The sequence below is a fragment of the Gigantopelta aegis genome, unplaced genomic scaffold (genome assembly GCF_016097555.1).
Source record: "Gigantopelta aegis isolate Gae_Host unplaced genomic scaffold, Gae_host_genome ctg7501_pilon_pilon, whole genome shotgun sequence".
NCBI lineage: Eukaryota > Metazoa > Mollusca > Gastropoda > Neomphalida > Peltospiridae > Gigantopelta > Gigantopelta aegis.
The window spans coordinates 1-9,786 of NW_024535871.1; the positions used below are offsets into that span (position 1 = coordinate 1).

Sequence of the window (9,786 nt, forward strand, 5' to 3'; positions counted from 1 at the left end):
AGAAACAAAACATACCTGATTTTTGCAGATGCATCGCAATATTCTGTAATAATAGTCATCCCAGTAAGCCAGCAACAATTATATATTATTTTTAATACAAAATAAACCACCATTGTCAATGTGTTGAAATAACAGTATTATGGTTTGTACATAAATTAACCCACGTACTGAAATAATAATCGGAGTGTTTTCTTGGTTAATTGGTCTTTTCTTTCTGTGGCCTGTGCCTGTGGTTCCTGATTGGCAGGTGTATATTTAGACGGTCCCCAGACACTGTGTCTAGACACATTAAAAGGATGTGCCTCTTTTATTAAGATCACAGGGTATTCTGTGTTAACCGCACGGACACTCCTCTAGGGTGTATACTACCAAATCAAATCCCATAGACAACAATGGTAACATATGTGGCTAAAACTCCTGTGGCTGAATCAGAAAAAATTGGGGGTCAAGCTGCTCGTTTCTGAGATAACGGGTAGCATCTGTGACTACCCTACTTCCGCACAAAATTCAAGTACTTTTTTTTTACAGGTACCCCATACATGTTTCAAGCACAAGGCTACGTGACACAGCAGTACTAGATGAAATAAAATTGCATACATTTTTTGCCCAGATGAAACTAATTTTTTTACAACACGTTCACCTTCATCACCAGTAACAGGACTTGTGGTATTAACTGCTCTATCAAACGTTATTTGCTTTAGTACTATCTGAAGAAACATATTATTATTACATACTATCAAAACATACTTTCATCTGCTGATGTCCCAAGCTGTGTGCAGCCGTGTGTAGCCGTCATCTTCTGGGATCCTGCTATTTTCGGGGATTCTGCATCCTGTGTTGATAAGAATAGAATTGTTTGCAAATTACAACAAATGATACAAAAATTATTAACCTGATAATAAAATACTCAATAAACTTTGTCAGAATTCATCTAAGTAAGTATGTTATTATACACAAATGTAAAATTTAGTACAAGAATACTGTGGAATTAAATTTATTTTATTTCGCTGAGTCGCATCCAGAGAGTTTCATTTTAATGCATGTTGAAACAAACACACACCCTCCAAAATTAAAATTAAAAAAAATACATCTAAAATTGTGATATGCCTTATTATGAAAGAAGTTTGTTTTGTTTAATGACACCACTAGTGCACACTGATTTATTAACCATCAGCTATTGGATATCACACATTTGGTAATTTTGACATTTAGTCAGAGAAGTAACCCACTACGTGTTTTCCATTAGTAGCATGGGATCTTTTATATGCACCATCCCAGACAGGATACCACATACCACAGCCTTTGATTTACCAGTCAGTGCATTGGCTGGGACGAGAATTAGCCCAATGGGCCCACCGACGGGGATCGATCCTAGATCAACATCGCATCAAGCGAGCTCTTTACCACTGGGCTACATCATGCCCTTATGCATTATGATGACAATCCATATGTGTAACTACAAACCAAGTTTAACCTTCTGACTACCGCAGGTGAGATATCTCGCCCGATGTCACGCCAGTCGACATACTGTACACTGTATACAGTGCATTCTCAATTCATATTTCTTGCCATTTTGCACATGACACTCACTGGAATCGATTTATTAACAGGAAACCAAGACAACTCAGCTTCCTGTGTCTATAAATTTAGATTTTTTAGTGTAAAATACTTTGAAATTTTGAGTTCAAAAAGTGGTTTTCAGCAAGTATTTTCGCTTGACAATGAAAATAACCTCGTGCTGTGGTGTCGTTAAACATTCATTCATTCATGAAAATAACCAAATATTGGGATATGAATCGTAGTTTTATTTTCTTTTTATTTCTGGTCAAAAAACCACTGTTATTAGGAATAATGGACATAAATATTGGACAGCTGGCCACAAATGCCCGTAAGTAAATGCAATTTTTTTCCTAATTTTAATCAACATAACTTGATAAAAACGTGATCTAAGTGTGTTACAGCTTTGTAGATTAACCAAATTATAATTTATTTTCGTTGGATGGAACTAGGGTGTGCGGCTTTAAATTAACCACAAATTTGTAATTTAATGTTATTTTGTAAAAGACATTACCGGGGTGATTATTATAAATTGTTATACCATGGTACGATATGACTTTCAGTTATGGTACAAAATAACCAGGGTACGAAATGACTTTTTGCAATGGTACGAAATGACCAAGGTACGAAATGACTTTTTGCAATGGTACGAAATGACCAGGGTACGAAACGACCAAATTAGGTACGAAATGACTATGGTACGAAGTGACTAGCAACCCCCAGCTCATACCCAGTCTAATGCTACACTGGAGCAATAGCGAGGTAGCAGTGGACTGGGAACCGCCAAGTCGCTATTGTTTTTGTTGGATGTTTCCTCCCTTCAAATGTTATTTGAGATATTGATTCCACATATGTAGGAAATTGATACAGGTAGGTTTATCATTAGTAATGTCGGAAACACTTATAGATTACTGATAAATATTAATTTATGTCATTATTACGCAAAAATAGATGCAGCAAATCTTTCTACAGATTCTGTTTGATTGCCAATTTCACAAATTCCACGATTTCGATTGCGGCGTAGCAATAGACTGGGAACGAGAACAGTGTCGTCCAAGTTTGTTACGATGTTATTTATGAATTTCATTTAAGTGGGATACTAAATTCTCAGGTGGGATACCAGATTTTGAAATGTTAGTATCCAACTGGGATACTGCCCAAAATTTTTAATCTCGAACACTGATTTTGTGCTGATGACCGATAATATACCGCGCACCCTAACCCAATAAAAAATACAAAATAATTCATCAGATTTAAACCATTAATTCATGACACTGATCCCAAATGAGACAAAATCCATGGATTTCCACACATCTGTGCAAAATTCTCATCTCTGAAATCTTCATTTATAAAACACTTTGTTTCATCATTGGTCACTGGAAGGAGCATACAGTGTTTACAGCAGTCTTTTTCAATGAGTTACTTCCCTTGAATGTTGTTGACTTGGAATTCTCCAGCTTTAGTTGAAATTAAAAGTGACATTTCAAGATTTCATGTTGGGCACAACAAGGATAAGCTAGTATTTGATGGGTCTCCTCTAGTAATTAGTCATATGTATTATTTGATGCATTTTTCTCATTCAAACCAATGCACCACAATTGGTCAAAGGTCATGGTATGTGCTTTCCTGTCTATGGGAAAGTGCATATAAGAGTTCTCTTGATGCTAATGGGAAAATGTAGGTTTCCTCTGATGAGTGTCAGAATTACCACATGTTTGACATTCAAGTCGATGATTAATTAATGTGCTCTAGTGGTGTTGTTAAACAAAACAAACTTTAAACCTTTCTTTTAGGAACTCTCTTAACCTATGAAAGACATAACTATTTCTAAATTGGCACCATAAAGGCCTATGTTATATAAGAGACATACTTCTACCAAATGGTGAAATTAATTTTAGGATCTAGAGTATAAATTTGCCATTAAATTTGAGCCCTAAATTTTTACTAACAATACATTCAGTCAGATCTGTCACCAATTGGTTATAAATAGTAACAAAAACGTAATTATGAAATTACAGAGAATTTCTTATCAAAATGTTTTGACCTAATCCCAAAAATAACAATCGATATTAAAACAAAGAAGTTTTCAATTTAAGCATGCACTGAACTAATACTTATTTGCAAATGTATGGATACTATAAAATGACAATATATGTATTTTCTGTTCGGATGATTCGATCTGTATCATTATAGAAAAAAAACCCATTGGTGCCAGTATACACAAGACGTGTACTGTGGCAAACCTTTACAGTGATTTGAAAAGAAAACTAACAAAACAATAAATATAAACATCCGTGCTTTTTTACTTGGTAATCCAAATGAAAATCTGCAATCGAATCACTAAAAAAATCAAGACTACTTCACATGCAGATACATGTAGTTTTACAATTATACTGAATTCGTAGTTGCCACAGGGTAACTGCATAAATGTTTGAAGAAAATATTCTGTATTTACTGTATTTACAACATATATTACTCATTATACTCAAGCCACGTGAATATATAAAGCAAATATAAAGTGACAATTATGTTTTCAAATAATAAACTCTTTTTAAAAAAAGGTTACAGAACTTTAATTTTCAGCTGTTTCAATTTAAAAGTTTTTGCTATTTATGACTTCATATAAATTCCTCCACACACAGAAATAACAAAGCTAAAATGGTGTTTATGATTATGTTTCAATGACCCATGCCAGAAGTCATGATATATCACCCACTCCCCTAATACAATGAGATGAATCCTGAGCTACAAAAAATTCACATAATTCCACAGATCCATGGTAGATTCCCATGCATTCCTGTTACGGGTGAAATACCAAACATACCTCTATCTGCTGATGATGTCCTCGTTTCTCACTATATTGGCTGTCGTCCTTGAGATCCTTCATCATCTGCTGAAAAGATTGGATTCAAATAAATACATGTATATACAGTGGGTTCCACATAATTGCATAGGCTCTGGGCAAACAAATTATTATTCAATTATCCGATCTAGTCGTTTACACAAAAGGCTGTAACTGGGTTCCGCAAATGATATTGCACGTCACTGCAATACTGTAAAATACCCTGGTCAGGTATGTATACTGTTTTCACCACTTCGTTCTCTTTAATACTAAACTGGTATTCATTGCACCGAAACAAAGTGGTGTAAACAGTTTTCCAGGTTGTAAAAATTGATAGCTCAATAAGTTTTAATGTATTTTTTTGAAAGGAGAGAAAAAAAAGAAAAATCATTTATTTCTATTTAAACATGTTATTTTAGGGTGTTTTTTTTTTAATTATGAGCAATATACTGTGACATATACACTTACGATTATAGCCCTTAATGAGCAATAATGATTTGTTTAAATCATTAAACAGAATCTGCCCATTTATCATTAAATAGCAGATAAGTAGATTTTTAGATGTACTTGTGTGGTGAACAAGTGATCAATTCTACTTTTGCTTCTATCGCTGATTAGTAATATTTGGGTTTAGTTAAAACAAGATTTAAAAAAAAAAACGATATCAAGAAATATTCCACAATAGTTTTTTATTGATGATAATAGATGATACATTACAAACATACACAAAATATTTATACTTACTGATCACTGCAATATGCTATACATGAACTGCATGATTATTCATTCATTCATTTATAGTTATGTTTATGCTTATATATGTGGGCTGTCTGTAGTGGTTAGGTGTTTGTTGTTAATGAAAGAGAAGTCTGTGTAGTGGTGTTATACCTACCCACTGCATCATTATATACGACCTGCTTTAGGTGGAAGCCGATACCGGGATGTGAACCTAGTTTCTACTCGCCTCAAGTAACATGTACATGATTAGCATCTTGTGTTGTCTTTATATACACAAGGGCCAGATGTAGCTCAGTAATAGAACACTTTGACTGAGTGTGATATTGCAAGATCAATCAATTTACTCATTTTACTTGGAAGAAAGTTAACTGAAATTGTGTGAAAATGGTATGTAATAGTCTGTTTATGGTAAAGGGCATATAAAAGATTTCATGATTCTAAAGTTGATATATTGTGACCCATCAAATATGAGTACACATGTGAAATTTTTGAAAAATGATGCCCAAGCATACCTTAAATTTATAATCTGAATCCATTTTTGATATGGCTGGTAAAAATACGGTTTGCCCGTAGTATAAACCAAAGAAGCTAGTATACAATATATTATAAATTGTGTGAAAATGTAAATGAAACTCGTAAATGTATTACTTTAATGTTCTAAAGTTGATATATAAGCCATTGAACACATCTGAGGTAACACATTTGCATTTGCGTGCCCAAGCATACCTTAAATTTAGCTCTGAAGCATTTTCAGTGTGCAATTAAAAATACAGTAACTGCGTATCACAAATAAAGCTAGTCTCAATGTTTAAAATATCACCATACTGTTTCAGTCATTGTTCAATGTCTGATACTCAAAACATTGAACATTATTTTTAACAAGTTATTTTTGTTTGCGATTTATTTATTCTGTTCTCTTGGACAAATTGAAGGCAAACAGTACTAACAAACTAAAGAATAGCAATAAAAATTGTGTTGTTCTCATTGTGATATTAATAAAATACTTTGACGGAAAAACAAGGCCGATTTAAAATGTGGTCATGTGACCTTTGGACAAAAGTTAGGCAAAATGTACTGATACTTCCATGTCTCACTGTGATATTTAAAAAAAAGAAAAAAAAAGGCAACTTAGAATTTCACCATGGATGAAAAGTTAGGCAAAATTTAGTATGAAAGGGCAATTATTTCGCCCACATCGCCCCCCTTGTGTGATCCCTGAAACTTATGATTATGTGCCAATGACCCATGCCACCCACTCCCCTGATACATTGAAATGAATCCTGAGCTACACAAAATTCACAGAATTCCACATATCCATAGATGATTTCCATGCATCCCTGTTAAAGGTGAAACACCAAACATACCGCTATCTGCTGATGATGTCCTCCTCTGTCATTTTATCGGCTGGCGTCCTGTAGGATCTTTCATCATCTGCTGAAAAGAATAGGACTCAAATAAATATATAGTCATATATAAAATTGTTTGCAAAATAAAATTATAATACATTTTTCATACAACAAGCATTCTGAGAGTACTGCTGAAGCAACATATGACCCCTGCCGAGACGAAACAAATGTTTGTATCTCCAAAGTGAAAAAACTGGTAAACTGCCATGAAAATCAAAGCTATATGTAGATACAAATTGTTGTATTAGTCTTTGAAAACTATATGTGGGATGGCTGGATGGACAGACAGATGGACGGATGGATGGACAGACAGCTAGAGAGACAAACAAACAGAAGGACAGAGATGAAACCTACAGTCCCCTCTGGTTAGACAGGTAGGGAACTAATAATAAATTTCTCATACACCAAGCATTCTGAGAGTACTGATAAACCAATACATGTCCCCTACAGCAGTGTTCGAGATTGACGGTATCCCGATATCCCAGAATTTAATTTTGGATACCAGACTTCAAGAACCCAGTATCCCACCGGGATGCCATATAAAGTTTTTTTTTTCTTTTTTTTCTAATCCTGCGTTTTTAGTTTTCACTAAGTTAAGTAAAAGTATTTTCAAGCTCGTACCCAGTCTAATGCTATGCCATAACAATACCCCCCCCCCCCCCCCCCCCCCCCCCCCAAACTTGTACCCAGTCTAATGCTACACTGGAGCAATAGCGGCGTAGCAATAGACTGGGAACTGCTACGTCACTATTGTTTTTGTTGGATGTTTTCTCACTTCAAATTTTATTTGAGGTATTGATTCCACATCTGCAGAAAATTGATACAGGTAGGTTTATCATCAGTAATGTCAGAAACACTTATAGATTACTGCTAAATATTAATTTGTGTCCATATTACTCAAAAATAAATGCAGCAAATCTTTTTGCTGATTCTGTTTGATTGCTAATATCACAAATTCCGTAATTTTGATTGCGACGTACAGGGCTTCTAGAATTTTATAAAAATCCACTAGCCATGGATCATTGATTTTAAAAATGTACTAGCCATGATTAAAAATCCACTAGCCCTACTTTAAATAAATACAATTGAATTAATAGTAATAATCAGATATGTCACCTGAAGAGGGAGAGAGAGCTTAAACATCCTTGGATTGGGGGGTGGAAAGAGGGGGCAAGACTTTCATATTTACAAAATATGTAAATGCAGAATTTGACATGTGTTTTTTCCCACTAGCCGTCGGGCTAGATATTATGATATAGTAGTTATTTACTAGCCCAACACTGAATATCACTAGCCATGGGAGTGGGGCTACCATAATCTAGAAGCCTTGGATGTAGCAATAGACTGGGAACGAGAACATTGTCGTCCAAGTTTGTTATGATGTTATTTATGAATTTCATTTAAGTGGGATACTAAATTCTCAGGTGGGTTACCAGATTTTGATATGTTAGTATCCAACTGGGATACTGCCCAAAACACTGTACAGGAACAAACAAAAGTTTGTATCTCATAAATGCAAGGACCATAACTGTGAATATGGGGAAATCGGCAATAAAGTCAAACTTGATTTCTAATAGTACATAATAAAGCTATAAAAATAATTCAGCTCAACAGTATAGTAAGGAAAACAAATTTTCATTTTTCTTACTAATAATGTTGATCCCGCTATTTGTACACTGGGATCCCACCTAGAATGTGGGATGGTAAATTGCCATGAAAATCAAATTTGATCTCTAACAGTACATTATAAAGCTACATGTATACACAAAATTTCTTCATATAATTCAAGGGTCATACAGACTGAAAAGTGGGTAAATGGTCATGAAAATCAAACTTGCTCCGCAACAGGACATTATAAAGGTATACACAAAATTTCATCTCGAGACTGAGAGAAAAAAAAAGAGTCTGAAAACGTGGGACAGAGAGAAAGACAGACAAAACCTGTAGTCCCCTCCAGTAGGGCCAGTAGGAGACTAAAAAAACAAACCTAATCACGAAATAAAAATTAAAATATATTTGTGTAAAAGTTTAATATACAGTCAACTCCACTTATTTGCACATCGGTTTATAGCATAATTCGGTTAATCGACTATTTTCACCCAACACGGAACCATTTGCCCTTATAACACTACAAAACATCCGGTTAATTGCACAGACTACAGGCTATATATCGGTTATTTGCACATATAAATAACGATTTTTTTTTTTTTTGTTCTAAATTAATGTCACAAATGACTATCAAACTTTGGCAAAAAAACTCAAATAAATCACCGATTAATCTGTTTTGTTTGAGCTCACTGTGTGGTAAGCCGACTGTAAGTGTAATCGCTGTTTACAGAGTCGACGTGTGACATGCAAATGAGATGGTGTGCACGTTACTACTGGTGAATCACAATACCCGACTACAAGATTTAAGAATGACATAATTAAGTTGAATAAACCTAAGACCTAATGTTTTGTTTGCAATATATTGCTGTTAATCAGAGGCCATCTCAATAACAAGTAACTCTCCGACTATTATTTTTAGAAGTACCGCCTGTGCGCTTGTACGCATGCGCACTCAACTATTGAGGCCCTATTCGATTGACGTGTTCAGGACAATCATTGTTCTGTATCAATTATTACGTTATGTTGAGAAGCCTTGTTAATAATTAAAAGATTACAGATCAATCGTCCTAGGCGGTTATTTTTTTAATAAATGTGACCGAGAAAGGGTTGTTGTTCACTTATTCATTAGATGCAGTGTACGCTATATCTGTTAAACGCAAAAGAAACGATTTATCACTTGCTTCCCGGAAAATGTAGCGGAAAAAAAAAGACTGGTGGGGGAGGTCGTCAAAAAACCAAACATAACAAAGACCGTTATTTATGGATCGTCCCTAAGTTTCTGCTATATTGTTAGACACCATTCAGTCGGACCTCACCATGAAGGTCAGTCAATTGTGTTAGACCGGTCATGCATGCAATGCAGACTGCTGGAACTGATAACGACTCACTAGCCGAGCTTAACTTTAATTGCTTAACAATAGCAAAGTCATTATTTGGGGATCACAAATAATACCAAAGCTTGCCGTATCTTTTGGGATGGAAAGAACACCATACCAGCAAATGCATACAAGTTCACGTAATTCTATTCGGTCAATCAACAGCCCGGTAATTCCGGAAACTGACGTCATTTTGTAAACACGTGCACCGATGAAACGTGAACTTTTTGATGGTTCTGTTTTTTTTTTGTTTCAAGTT

At 34.8% G+C, this 9,786-nt stretch overlaps 1 long non-coding RNA gene across 1 annotated transcript; it reads right to left on the bottom strand.

The window, feature by feature from the left end:
• Positions 1-676: 676 nt before the first annotated feature.
• Positions 677-6,661, bottom strand: LOC121366858. Its single transcript, XR_005957240.1, has 3 exons — positions 6,502-6,661; positions 4,382-4,447; positions 677-832 (listed from the first exon to the last, which is right to left on the bottom strand). It is a non-coding gene; the product is annotated as an uncharacterized LOC121366858 (long non-coding RNA).
• Between the last annotated feature and the right edge of the window lie 3,125 nt (positions 6,662-9,786).